Raw genomic sequence first — 15,184 nt, forward strand, 5'->3', positions numbered from 1 at the left:
TCCAGTTGGAAGTGGACTTGAACCTAGGTGACTCAGTTCGTAATCCCAGCTCAACCACCGGGTTAGAATAAAAGGCAGTTAATGCACAGTCTTCAGAGAACAAGAATGAATGTTGTAAACCACCCAGAGACTTGTAGTAAACCACCAAGAGACTTGTGTTTTGGGCAGTATACAAATATGTTAAATCAGTAAATAAAAAAAATAAAATAAAACAAAATAAATAAAAATGTGAAGGTGTACCCATTTAACCACTTCAGATAAGCATGATTTCCAGCCAGCCAGATACACAGTTTATAGTGCTTCCAACACATATCAATGCACTGCCCAGATAAGGATTACAGGGAGGGTGACAATATTCTTTTTTTACAATATTTTTTCCAGGATCTGTAAGTTCTGACGAAGACAGGAACATGAGATGTTCAGCTTCTCCCATCGTCACAGCAGTGTGCGTGTGCGTGTGTGTGTGTATATATGTGTGCGTGCACCCACCCACACACCCTGTTGACTCTTACCCTGCACACAGCTCTTGTCTTGTTCTGACGAAGACAGGAACATGAGATGTTCAGCTTCTCCCATCGTCACAGCAGTGTGTGTGTGTGTGCGTATGTGTGCGCACACACACCCACACACCCTGTTGACTCTTACCCTGCACACAGCTCTTGTCTGCAGGGCCATAAACCATTTTCCTTTTTTGGAATGCGGTCACCCAAGCAGATTGTTGTAATTATCCTACAATCTAAAATGTGTAATTCCACCCAGCATCTTTTGTATTCAACAACTTTCCATGTTGTTTACAGATTTCTTTTTAAGATAAAGAGAAGGAGATCAGAAAGTAATAATAGTGCTGGCTGAAACCCCCACAGGTTGAAAGGTGTTCTGTCATTTTCCTAAATATTTGTTTGTTATCTACGATAGTAACTATGTATGGAACTAAACTAACAAAGACATCTGTTGCAGTGTTTGAGAGATTTCAAGTTCTTTACACAAGAGTGCAACCTATAATTCACAGCGTGTGTGCACTTTAGTTCTTAAAGAACCAAGGAGTGCCTTCAACAAAACTTACAGCCAAACTTCTATTGGACCCAATGGAATCTGGGCTCATCCTGCAGCTGCAGTTCTAGCAGCATAAAATGGAACTCTGAAGGATGGGGGAGGAAATCAAGGAGGCACCAACAACTAAACATAGGTCAGCGAGTACCTTATACTAAACACAGTATGGAACACAGCAGCCAGAAGCTGAGTCACCTGAAAAGTTGTTTTGCCTGCCAGGTGGCTGGAGGTGCCTCCCACAGCAGATATTAGAGCAGGTAAAACAGGGAAATCGCTCACATTTCCCAGGGCAACAGAGGTCAGGAACATGTTCTAGTTGGAGAAGGAAGTTTGGTGGGCAATAGAGGGAGGGGAACAGGAGGAGGAATCACACAAGGGACCTTTCAAGGTCTGGACAACCACGAGCACAATTTTATATCTCTTCATCTTTACCTTAAAAAAAAAAAAAGAGTAGGGAATTAGGAAGAATATCATTTCGACAGCACAGGATGAATACTTTCCACTCTGCTAATGGTCCTTTAATTGTTATTTTTAGAACCAAACTAAGAGGGGAAGGGAAGAAAGAGATTCTTCAGATGTTGCGAAACCATTTCTCTGTTGCAGAAAAATTAAGCTTCTGAAACTGAAAAAGATTACCACAACGTTGTTCTTTATTTGATGGCCAATTTGAAGGCAGTTATTTTGGGAAGAACATCACTAAGCATTTCAGAACAGCATGGCAGAGATGAGGAAGCAGTGACCAAAAGGAAAATGTAAGAAAGATCAGAGCCGCATAAACAAAGGGCTGCCACAGAGCTGGGGAAGGAGACTCTCTGAAGGACTTGCAGCAACATTTTATGGAATAAAAAAATGAAATCCAAGCTATTTTCCACATCAGAAGGAAGGTTTGGCAGGTGAGGAATTCCTTAAAGTGCTTGTAATTCAAAGCAAACATAACAGTAACCTGTGTCGCTCTTTCTGGACTAAGCCTGCAGGAAATGGTAGCAGAAAGGCACCATGACAACAGTTTGTTGACTTTCAAGCCAGAAGGGACAACTGTGGGCCACCTCTTTCCCAGGCCTGCACGGTATAGCCCTTCCTGTCTTGTGCAACTCAGATAGTTTGTTTAGTTCCTTGTTCCATTCTTGTCAAAAAGGAGACAGGGATGCTTCATGCCCCTAATGCAGACTCTAGCCTTTCTTCTCAAACTCAGTTGCTTTGGAATTCACGTTCCTTGAGACCCCTCAGCCAAGGGGGTTTCCAACATGTTAGGAACATAGGCAGCTGCCATATACTGAGTCAGACCATAGGTCCATCTCGCTCAGTATTGTCTACACAGACTGGCAGCGGCTTCTCCAAGGTTGCAGGCAGGAATCTCTCTCAGCCCTATCTTGGAGATGTTCCGACTGTAAAACAAATACACAAGCCTGACTAACAGGCATGTTCACTTATTCTCAGTCCAAGGAGAAATACAGCAAAAGAAAGGGGGAGGGAGCAGCATTTAATTGGCTCAATGAATGTTTTAAGGTACCAAGACAAAATGCTTTGGGCGATGGGGGGGATGCGCTAATTTTCATATTAATCATCCACCCGATGACGTTCCCATTGATCCCCAGCACTGAAAATTGCCAACTAGGCTGGCAATGATTTGGCTCAATCAAGATATATTCTAGAAAGGAATAACTGAGGAGCTCAACATCCTCTTGCAGCTATCCCTACTCCACCACGCACTTTAAAAAAAAAGAAAACTTGCAGCACCACTGAATTCTTGACAAAAAGGAGACAGGGATACTTCATATTCACATAGTCTGAGCTAAAAAAAAATTGCCTGGAATGGTCCACTTCTCTTCCATGTCATCTATAGTATCTCATTTTTACAATCATTTTAGAACTACGGATCTCCTCCCATCCTTGTCTTCCTCAAGGTGAAGTAGCAGAGATCAAGGGGACCATTGGTCTTGGAAAAACAGACCAAGGTGTTTTTCACACAGCAGGTTTACTGCAAGGCTCTACTGAGAGTTCGAAGTTGCCCCCAAACCCCAATGCAAAAAGTGAAATTTTTTTTACGCTGGCCCTGGATATAAATCAGGCTACACTTTAATGCACAGTGAAAAACCTGAATCATGTGTGAAGCGCTCCCAGATAGCGCTTCCGAGACTGGAAAAGTTGCAGAAGAGGCCAACCAAGATGATTAAGGGCCTAGAGCACCTTCCTTATGAGGCAAGACTACAACACCTGGGGCTTTTTAGTTTAGAAAAAAAGACGACTGTGGGGAAACATGATAAAGGTCTATAAAATCATGCATGGTGTGGAGAAAGTGGATAGAGAGAAATTCTTCTCCCTCTCACACAACACTAGAACCAGGGGACATCCCATGAATTGATTGTCAGGAAATGTACGACCAACAAACAGAAGTACTTTTTCACACAACGCATAATCCACTTGTGGAATTCTCTGCCACAAGATGTGGTGACAGCCAACAACCTGGATGGCTTGAAGAGGGGTTTGGATAACTTCATGGAAGAGAGGTCTATCAATGGCTACTGGTCGGAGGGCTACAGGCCACCTCCAGCCTCAAAGGCAAGATGCCTCTGAGTACCAGTTGCAGGGAAGTAACAGCAGGAGAGAGGGCATGCCCTCAACTTCTGCCTGTAGGCTTCCAGCAGCATCTGGTGGGCCACTGTATAGAACAGGATGCTGGACTAGATGGGCCTTGGGCCTGATCCAGCAGGGCTGTTCTTACATTCTTATAGCTCACAGGGATTTTTGGGTAAATCTGGCCGATATGTGAATGCATACCCTCCATTCCGGAGGAGATGGGAGCTAAAAGCCTTGTGTGGGAAATGCCCTGACAATCTATCCTTATACCTTGCAATGCCAAAAATCCCTACTCTGAAAGTAACTCTTTCAGTTGCTCTTAGAGATTCCATTCCAAAAACCACAGCATGCCCTCATTTACTTAACTGACTCAAAAACAGCAAATATTGAGTCAGTCAATTAGAAAGTTCAAAAATGTGACAAACACGATTGCTGGAGGCATTTTGTTCCTAAGGAAGCACTCATGTTTTAAAGCAAGTAGCAATGAACTTTGCTGTTAATATGCAGCAGCAAAGACTAAGAGCACAATTTTACACTTATTTTTTTTAAAAAATGGTCCAAGTGACACAGTATCTGGTGAAACTCAAGAGACATCCCCACCATCACGACTACACCAGCACAAGTTTGCTACTATGCTCAATGGAGGCCTCAAAATGAGGCAGGGACATGGGTGTGTGATGGGTGGGACAGGGAGGGACTGACTCACACCATATCCAATAGCCCCTCCAGACATGACTCCGAATGACAGCATAATGTTATACCAACTCAAGAAATGGCACAAGTCAAAATCCGCCACTGAAATAAATGGAGAGCAAGAATCCACTTCTGTTTCCCTCCCCTGCCTCCTGCTTCACCCGTGCCATCCACTTTGCCACAACGCAGTATAGGATTCAGGCTGCTTCTGCATCTAACTACCACAGCATATGAGAAGTTGTTGGGTGCAGATATATGCCTGCACCTACCCCAGTGTATACATTCCTGATCGGGCACATGGCAGGATGCTTTGACCTTCTAACTTCATATGCACACTCAGAGTACACAAAGGTGAACTCTGGTGACGGGATTTATGAGGAAAGGGAATTTAACTGTAAAAAGGGAGCACTGAGAGCTAGTGTGGTGTAGCGGCTAACTAGAATAATACACCAGGACCAGAGAGGCCCGATTTCAAATCCCCATTCAGCCATGAGACCTAATGGGTGACTCTGGGCTAGTCACTTCTCTCTCAGTCCACCTTACTTCACAGGGTTGTTGTGAGGAAAAACATAGCCATGTACTCTGGGCTCCTTGATAGAAATGTAAAAATATATCCATATACACATACTTTGCACAAACAGAATATGAATGGGAAGAGTGCTTTCTTTACACTGGCTGTCTGCTCAGACCCCTTATAGCAGGGTTTCTCAACGTGTGGGTGCCCAGATGTTATTGGACTTCAACTTCCATAATCCTCAGCCCCAGTGGCCTTTGGTTGGGAATTATGGGAGTTGAAGTCCAATTACATCTGGGGACCCACACGTTGAGAATCCCTGCCTTATAGGGAGGGACTCTCCCTCAGGAGGATTCCACCCCCAAGCATAAGGACTACTTCGTCATCCCATCATGAAATGCAAGGACAAAGCACCCCAGGCAGCATACCAAAGGGGCAGGGTGGGGGAAGAGCATGCCTCAGAGTAGGAGCCCTGCAACCTGCAGCTCCCCCACCTTGAGTACTGTCAGCTTAGCTAAACTATGGGGGCTACCGATTCCCTCCTCCCTCAACAGCCAGTAACGCTCTTTCCCAAGCAGGAGACACAAGAGCTGTAGCCCAGGAGTGAAGCATCTGCTTTGCATGCAGAAGGCCCCAGGTTCAATCCCTGGCGTCTTCACCAGGTCAGCAGGGAAAGACTCCTGCCTGAAACCTTGGAGAGAGCCACTGCCAGGCAGTACAGACAAGACTGAGCTAGATGGACCAATGGTCTGGCTCGCTACAAGGCAGCTTCCGATGTTCCGTATTCCGAGGGCAAGGGTGCCTTCTGTGGGTGAACAGCAAGCATTCCAGCTCTTGTTACTGTTGGCCAACCCTTTTGTTTTTCAGGATTGCTGCCTGACCATGCGGAGCTGAGCAAACAGTCACTATATATATATTTTTATTTTTACATTTTATATCCCTCTCTTCCTCCAAGGAGCCCAGAGTGGTGTACTACATACTTAGGTTTCTCCTCACAGCAACCCTGTGAAGTAGGTTAGGCTGAGAGAGAAGTGACTGGCCCAGAGTCACCCAGCTAGTTTCATGGCTGAATGGGGATTGGAACTTGGGTCTCCCTAGTCCAGCACTCTAGCCACTACACCACACTGGAACTATACACAGAGTTCCATGGCAATTCCCCACAGGGGATGGCTTCAGCCACTACTCCAACAGGGATAGGGCAGCTGGGGCTAGAGCATGCAAGGTGCTGCATGAGCACGCTAGTGGCACCCTTCTCATGCAACCACTTGCCCACAAACACTGGCCATGCAATCCAGGAACTTTGCATGTTCCATGACATGTGACTGGCTTAGCCAGACCCAACCAACCCCCGTCTGTCTGGCCATTTGCAAAAGCACAGGAGCCCTGCTGGAAGGGGATGGTTGGCAACTCCACATGTATCTTTCTTGCAGATGCCACTCCATTTCTGCTGCTGTCCAATAAAAGCTTTGACTTTATCGCCATTGTTGCTTTGTTACCAGGGGTTAGCAGCTACAGATCCTCTCCCTGCCAGCTGTTTCTTACCCTCAGCTGGCCTCAGGCTGGGACTCTAAAGGGGAGGGGAGACAGGGACCTCTCTGCTATCAGGGCCCAGGACTGGCAACTTCTCTCTGTTCCCATGAACTCCTTAACCTCTGTGGTGGGAGGGAGGAGCAGGCGACTCTAGGCTCACTAGCAGCCAGGTTGACTGCTGCCGTGAGAAATGAGGCAGTCAGTTGGAGAGGTAAGGGCTAATAAGGGCTGTTGGACACTCAGGAGATCAAACAGCCAAGCATGGGATGTCTGTAGCTGGAAGGGTGGTTGGAGAAAAAGGCAGCCCCTAGCCGATGTGAGAGTCAGCTGACTACCCCTGCCAGTGCTCTCTCTGATTGGCTGGGACACTGCAATTCCTCTGGTGGGCTGGAGCTGTTTGTGGGGATCCCTCATAACCAATGCCACTGGGAGTTCAGGATCTGAACCTGTGGCCTCTTGTCCATGTGGCTTCTCCTGTTCCACGGGATCTGTAGCCTGTGGTGTATATGGCTGGGTCATGGTGTGGGGCAGGGCAGCTAGGGGACAACAAATGCCCGTTATGTCACCCTTCACCTACCCACTGCTGTAGCTGAGTAGTTAAACAGCTGCTCTGTGGAGTGGGCCATGTGGGTCTGAGACCCGCTTGCTCCTCTTTTGCTTCCGACATGGGTGTTTCTGGCCAGTCATGCAAAACCCAAGTTTGCCCTTGGTTTAACCATTCCTGGGTGCAAACCTGGCGTGCCCGGTTCTCATCCTGGGTCTCTGAAGTGAGCTGCCAGTATTCCCACCTGCCTACATGTTGTCAGGGCTCCCCTTGCAGCTTGTCCCAGTTCCTCCTCCTGGCAAAAATTACTCTTCTCTGCAGATGGTGGTGCTCCCCACCACCCATGAGGGCTTGAACCTTTGCCCTGGGGGTGGGGCATGTGTGTTTGTTGCAGATGCCTCCCTGCTCGCAAGGGAGTCATCTTCTTTCCCTTTGCATTGTGTGATCAAAATGGCAGTTATTAGCTGTGGGGCACACTGCTCAAGTTGCAAAAGGGGATCTGAGCCTCTGTGTCCCGACTGCTGGGGCCCTGCTGGCTCCCTGTTTCCTGCTGCCTGAACCACAGTAACTCAGACAACAGAAGGCACTTGAATCAGGCAGGTTATATGTCTTGTGTGATGACATCATGCAGATGTGTCGACCTGTGCAGATTGGCTAGAATTGACCTGGAAGCGTATACAGCCAATAAAGGTCAAGAAGAATAAATGTTGTTCCTAAGGGTGGAGATCTGATTCATACCATGGGAAGGCGCCTTATGCTGGTGTTTTCACTAAAAGCACTTTATACAGCACCATGGTACAAGAGCGTTGAATAGAAATACGGCAAATATTTATATACCGCTTTTCAACAAACGGTTTCCAAAGCAGTTTACATAGATATAAATAGATAAATAAAAATGGCTCCCTGTCCCCAAAGGGCTCACAATCTAAAAAAGTAAGATAGGGCCAGTTGCTCTCCCCCTGCTAAATAAAGAGAATCGCCACTTTTAAAAAGTGCCTCTTTGCTCAATTAGTAGAGGATCAGGGTTGATCAAAACATGCATCATTAATAAGCACACAGTGTGAAAGAGAAAGGTGTATTCAACCAGGTGCAGAGCCAGCCAAGCGGCGGCCTGGGTCCAGCCCCTGGGTCCAGTCTCTGCTGACATCTGTGCGCCCCACCCCCCATCCGGGCTACCAGGAGCCAGCGAGTGCTTGCCGATCTTTTGCGTGTGACATCCGCACAAAGGGGGCGTGGCCTCAAGCTCCGAAGAGCCTGAGCGAGCCCTTTCCTTTCATTTCAGGCAGTGCTTGCTGCCTGAAAGCATCTATTCTCCCTTTCTCTCCCTCTCTGGGGGGAATAGATGCTTTCAGGCAGCAAACACTGCCTGAAAAAGATCGGCAAGCGCTCGCTGGCTCCCGGTAGCCCGGGCGGGGGCATTTGTTCGGGGCTCTTCTGGAGCATGAGCCACGCCCCCCGGGGGCTTCTTCAGCGACTCCCACCATTGGCAGCCTGGGGTCTTTGAACCCTTTTGCACAATAGTGGCTATGCCCCTGCATGCAACATACACACATCAATGAGGTGCCAGCAGTGTTCCCTCTAACAGAGATTCCCAGTTGTTGTTGACTACAACTACCAGAATCCCCAAGCAAAAGCCATTACAGCAGGAGATTCTTGGAGTTGTAGTCAACAACATCTGGGAATCTCTGTTAGAGGGAACACTGGGTGCCACCAATTGCATTTCCATGCTATGTATCCACTGCATGCCCCCAAAGCATTTGGGAATGAAAGTCTCCCTTTCACACACATTTATTGCAGCTAATTCTTGACACCCACTGGTGTACCACAGTGCCACATGAAGTGTAAACTGGCTCTCAACTGGAGTACCTCCTTGGTCTGAGTCAGCAAGGTCACCAGCTGAAGACCTGCCTTCTCCAACAGTGTGTGTTCATCTAGATTCTACTACGTTTGAGCTTTGGTTGGGGTCTGATGCTTTCTACAAGAATCCTCTTTTATTTTGAGATTTCTTCTTAATTTGCTCTTCGATTTAGTACGAGCAATTCATAAATACAGGTTGCCAGAGAAATGTTTAGTTTACTTTGTCCACAGGATTGTATTTTACAGGACATGTAAAAACATAGTTATGGCCCTAAGAAATCAGTGTACAGGATCTCTGAATCCTGACAAAGTTAAAAAGGAGTTCTCCCTAGCACTCAGTTAATGCCCTGGCAAGGAAAAGATGAGAGACTGGCCTCTATTTATGTTACACAAACTATTTAGATAGAAGTAGGACTTTCAGATCTGCTGGCAGAAGCTACCCAAAATGTCTTTAGACAAGCCACTCTCCTGCTCTGCTGGAAACCCACAAAGGCCGGCAGTCAGGTGCAGGAAACACTGGAGGTCTCAGGTTAATTCAGCTTCTTGTCAGCAGTTCTGATGAGTCAGAGACTAAATATAGAGAGCACTTTAAACAGTGCTTGCCACAGAGCAAATACTGCACAGCTTCTCCATCCCTCGTGCACAGTCTCTCTCTCTCTCTCTCTCTCACGCGTGCATGCAAACGCCAATGTTTTTCTTTTCTTTCTAGTCGAACTTACACACACACACACACACACACACACACACACACACACACCCCTGTGAACAGTCCAGAGTCACCATTCTTGGCTTCTGAGGCTTTTCATTGTGCTGGCACTGGAGGCACAACTCCTTCAAACCCAAATTGTGTGTGAAGTGCTCCCTGATATCTTGCACAGACTTCAGCGCGAACCCGGCTGATGTGCGAACGCACACCCTCCTTTCGAGTGGAGAAGTGAGCTAAAAGCCCCATCTGGGAATGCTCCTGGGGTTGCATGCATTGCATCACACAAACTAATCAGGGTTAACATAAGTAGCCCTGTGTATGAGGCTAGCAGCGTTCTGCAAAGAAACTACAGCAGAGAGTCGCGGAAATGATCCTCCTTTTAAAAACAACAAAATAGCACACACATACCTGATTTGGTAGTATTGACAAGGGCACTTCTGAAAGGATAGTAAAGCACTAAGACATATTTGCCTCCCCTGGTGTGGCTTCTGCAGAAGCAGGCAGGAATTTAACAGTTTGTGTTTCTCCCCTTCTTGCCTCGCCACCATAAACTTTTATTGGTCAATATATACAGCTCTCGATTACAGCTCATTTTCAACATAAATGTCCCTCAAGCCCCAAAGCATTATCTCAGCAAGATCTAGAGGCCAGAGCAGGGGACTGGAGTCAGGTCTCCTGGATTTTATTGACAGCCATGCAACGCTCGCACTGCGAGAATAAACTGCCTCCCTTTCTTATAGACTCTCCATCTGTAAAGTGAGATGCTAGCCATGGTAAAGTCAAAAGGCAACTGTGGATTATTTTCAACTTGTTTGCCATTCTAAAATGCTGCTCTTTTAAAAGTGCTATGGCTTAACAGTTGGAAAGTACTGAGATTAGCACATCTTTATAGTTGGCTCTCACCCATAGGCTACAATTTAGGGGTGGCCAACCTGAGGCTCTCCAGCTGTTGTTTGACTACAACTCCCATCATCCCCTGTTGCACTGCTGGGAGCTGTAGTCCAGCAAAAGCTGAAGAGTCTCAGGCTGGGCCACCCCAGCTATAATCCAGTGCATGAGTGGGATTTACTTAGGATCAGGCCAATAATTACACGTGTTGTTGGTCTCACCAATTTTCACATGCACCAGATGTGGCAACCATTCTTGCCATTGTTTAGTTTGTATAGTTCTCAGGGTTTTTTAGCTTTTAAAGTAACTTAATTTGGAACTCTAAAAAAATTATAATTGTAATTGTCGTTTCAACCTGGACTTTTAAGTTATTTATATTAACTTGTATAATTTTATTCGTTGTTTATTTCACATTGTATCTGTTTTATAAATGAGCAGTAGCATACTGGATGGGCAGGATAGAAATATTTTAAATAAATAAATAATAAATAATAAATGGGTTGATATGCAAAGCTCAAGCCCCTAGGCATCAAGGGCCTGTGAACACATATCCAGATCCTCAAAATAGCTATCAACTAGGAGTGTTTTGGTGTGTTTTTTTAAAGTTTAAGGAGGTGGATTAATTTGTTTCAACATACAATTTGTTCTATCAGCCTTATAACTGGGAGTTGTTTCTCAATATTTCTCTACAAAAGGAAGGAAATACTACAAAATACTACAAAAGGAAGGAAAATAGCATCATGGGCAGAGCTTAACTTTAATATTTTTTTAAAGGGCCATTCATACACAGAAGATAAAGCTGGGTTTACTTTGATTACAAACGTGGGTCAATTTAAGTCCTAGACCCACAAAAGTTACCCTTGTGGACACTATGCCCATGGAATTGTGTACATTTTCGTGGCTTGAAGCATCTTCAGTTTGCAATTTAATTCTGTCCAGAGGTGTCTACAAGAATCAATGGTACACTTCCATGCAGCGAAACACAGGTGGCTCAGCATTGCCCACTCTGAGGCGTGTGTCTCCAACACCAGTGGCACTGTTCTGCTCAGACTTTACATCATACAAGTGCAGTTGTGCCTTGCAACTTCCATTATGTCCAATGGAAGTTACATTTTCCAGTTGTTTGCACTTGCACGACTTAAAGTTGGAGGACAGCCCGATTCTGCACCAGCACCGGCAGTGTTGGAGACACATGCAGCAGTGCTGAACTGCCTGCCATTTCGCTGCGCAGAATGTGGGCCAAATCGTGCAGACTGGATCTTTCACAAGAGCTACAGATACAGTTGCATTTGTGAAATCTTTTCTACGAATGTTCCTGGCCAAACTCTCTTCCATAGTGCACTTGCATTATATTTTTGAAGAGTCCTAGGGCACAGCACACACATGAAACAGGAATGGACAGAAGCACAAAACCAAAGTGGCCCTCTAGTCCAACCATCTGAAGAGGCAGGGACATGTAACTCATTTATGCTCCATGGATGCTCACCTCGACATCCTTTTTTAAACACCTCCAATGAAGAAAGGTCACACCTTCCATGAGCAATTTGTTCTATCAGCCTTATAACTGGGAGTTGTTTCTCAATATTTCTCTCAACTCTACAGCTTGTCCAGTTGGCTACCTCAAAGTTGGTCAGTGAGTAATAAGGTCCTGGCCACAGACAGACTCTCTCTCTTTCTCTCTCGCTTGCAGAGAAGAACTATTAGATAGCACTCCGTTATCTTTGCCAGCGACCAAAGGAGAAAACTGGCCAAAAAGCGAGGCAGGAAGGGGGAAAAGAAATTATTAGAATAAGCACAGCAATAAATAAAACCTTCAGTGGTCTTAAACATAGTTCTAAGCAAACATGAAGTCCTTCTGTTTCCCTACTAGAAAAGAATCCCTGATTCTAAGTGCCAATATCTGTTCAAATGCTGAGGAGCGGAGATACACTGGTTAAGTTTCCCCCCACCTGTGTTCAAAGTTGGTTTCCCTCACTTTCTTTCTCTTTTAAAAAAAGAAATGGTCAAGGAGCACTCTTTTTCTCCTTTACAACACACTATTATTTCAGCTGAGAAAGGAAGAGCTCCTCCTCTCTTGGCTGCATAAGCTAGTAGTAAAGAGGGATGCTTTTGTTTACTAACTCTCCCACATGCTTGGCTGACACACAATTCTCCTGCCTCTTGAGTCTCTTACACTACTTTTGCTCTGCAATCATTCCTCAGGGGCTCTTGGTGCCACATCAACCCACACACACACACACACACACACACACACACATCTTACCCAAGGAAAAATAACGGGATGGGCCAAGTTTCTTTTTTAGGTTGCAGCTTTTATTTTATTTTCCTGGGGCATTCTTGGACACATTTCCCAGACAAAGACATCGGATAGCTACACTCCCCAGATGGAAAGCGTCAAGTTACAACCAGTTCTACAGCTTCCCTTCAGGACTCCTGACAGTTGAGAGAGAGAGAGAGAGAGAGAGAGAGAGAGAGTCCAACAAAACAAAACAAAACAAGCCCTATTAACCTTTGCTATGCTAGGCAAAGTTAGCTGCACCAGGAGTGGCTTGAGGGAGAGATACTGAAGATATACTATGCTGGGCGTGGGGGTGGGGGGAGACCCTGGAGTCCAGAGAAAAGAAGAAAGAAGAAGAAAGAATCTTTGTCCACCAATCAGGCAGTCATTCCAAACTAGAATGCCACCAGATAGCCTGGGATGTAGGTTTAATGTACTCTAGTGAATCTTTCTGTCACACTGCCTTTAGGAAACCTGCTGTTTGAAAACAAATTGCAAAGGCGACACTATGAAGCTGCCTTGTACCGAGTCAAACCATTGGTCCATCTAGCTCAAAACTGTCTATACCCACTGGTAGTGGCTTCTCCAAGGTTTCAGGCAGGAGCTTTCCCCAGGCCTACCAGGAGATGCCAGGGGCTGAATCTGAGACCTTCTACATTCAAAACAGATGCTCTTCCACTGACCTGGGGCCCCAAAAAAGCATATAGAGGAGAATCTCGTTATCCGCAGATTCATTATCCACAAATTTGCATATCCATGGTCGGGTAAAAGACACATGACCTCAGCATACGCTGGGAAAAGGAAGGAAAAAAACTAGACATGTTGACCTCGTGTATCCATGGGTCGGGTTGGGGGGTGGCCAGAAATGACTGCAGAGGTCATTTCCGGCTGCCATTTTGTTTCTTGGAGCCACAAAATGACTCTGTTCAAGGAGAGAAAGAAAGGGGGGAGGAAAAAAGGGCAAATTTTGGCCAATTTGGGGGCGTTCCGGGGCACAGCATGACTTGAGCAAAGCATGATAAGGAGCCCCCCCCCCTCGTATTTCCGCATGAAATTTGTTCCATTTTCGACCATTTTCAGGCAACCGGGAACCTAACCCCCGTGGACCCATTGTCTTCATTGCCTCCATATTTGCGGTTCCCATATCTATGGCTGCAGTCGGGAATGGAACCCCCACGAATATCGAGGTCGTCCTGTACTTTCCTATGTTGATCTTGCTTTTGGACAGAAATTGAGAGCTGAGAATTCCTTCAGGAAATATCTTTATCACTGCAGAAAGCCAAGCAGCCCTAGAGCCACTGTCCAGTCCCATTCACTATGCTCTCCAAACCCACAGCTTCCTAAACCAGTTGTGTGCTACCACTCCTGCTCCATTGGAAGTGTGCACAATGAGGCAATGCAACTTCTGTGCCTTGATTTATGTCCACTAAGCAGCTCAAATAACTTTCTTATCTTACATAAACAGGTTCTTGTCATGAAGGATTGGTTTTCTTTTTAGAAAGTTTGGTATGCTTAGTTACAGAATTCTCTGGCCCCTGACCAAAGCTTTGGCCTCACGACACAGCATGCACTCATCTTTAGAAGAGAAGCAGAACCCACAGCCATGATAAGCTCTAGCGTGTAATTCTTCTCAGCTGGAGTGGAAACCTGCCCAAGCCCCGATAAGATCGTTTGGGGTCCATTAAACAAACTGGTTTTTACAATCCTGGCTCTCCCCCAAAGAATCTTGGGAATTTTAGTTTTGCTGTAGCATTGAGAATACTGCTTGAAAATGTTCCAGATGGGCTGGGAAGGAACCCACCACTGAGAGTAGCTTACACATGAGTAGCAGGAAAGACATACAGAGTAGAGCTGGAAGAGCACCCTATGCTCAGAGGTGGCCTTACCTCTCCTTGGATGTCAAAAGTTTAGGAGTTTAATGGTTATTTTCCTTCAGTTTATGACTTATGTTAGAAGGTCAGAAAAGCCCAAGGTGAAACTTCAGATACCTGGTGGTCTGCAGGTGCTTTTTCATGCAAAGATGTTTAATTAAAAAGCATGATGATAATAATCACCCCAAATAGTCAGTTGGAATCAGGACTCTTTGTGAAGATGTCAATATGGCCCTCTGCAGGATGCTTAATGTTAGGGATCTGCACAAAACCGGTCTGCCCGGTTCAGTTAGAATCTGAACTAGATCTGAACCAGGCATGTTCGATTCTGGAACCCTGAATGGGGGCCTGGCTCGGTTCGATTTAGAACTGGTCCGGGCCAGTTCGGGGGTGCCAGGGACCTTTCTCCCCCCTCCATTAAAAATTGGTACTCACTGCCACTGGGCCCTCAGGGGTTGACCTGGCCATGCAAATGGCCAGGGCACATGTCCAGCAGCCTCCAAAATGTCCACAACCAGTGTAGAAGGGGCCAAAACAGCCCTTAACCGGCCCTTTTAAGACCGGGGGGACGCCAGCAGGGGGAGGGGGAGCCTCCGGAAAACCACTGGGGATGCCAGGAACTTTTTTTTTTTTTTACAGAAAAAATTCCCTGGCATCCCCGAACCAGCCCAAATCG

At 46.1% G+C, this 15,184-nt stretch overlaps 1 protein-coding gene across 6 annotated transcripts in view; it reads right to left on the reverse strand.

Annotated features, from left to right (window-relative positions):
• Positions 1–15,184, reverse strand: part of BMF (Bcl2 modifying factor) — a 55,798-nt gene that overhangs the window by 14,164 nt on the left and 26,450 nt on the right. The gene's annotated exons all lie outside the window — the stretch shown is intronic.

The sequence above is a fragment of the Hemicordylus capensis genome, chromosome 1, assembly GCF_027244095.1.
Source record: "Hemicordylus capensis ecotype Gifberg chromosome 1, rHemCap1.1.pri, whole genome shotgun sequence".
Classification (NCBI taxonomy): Eukaryota; Metazoa; Chordata; class Lepidosauria; order Squamata; family Cordylidae; genus Hemicordylus; species Hemicordylus capensis.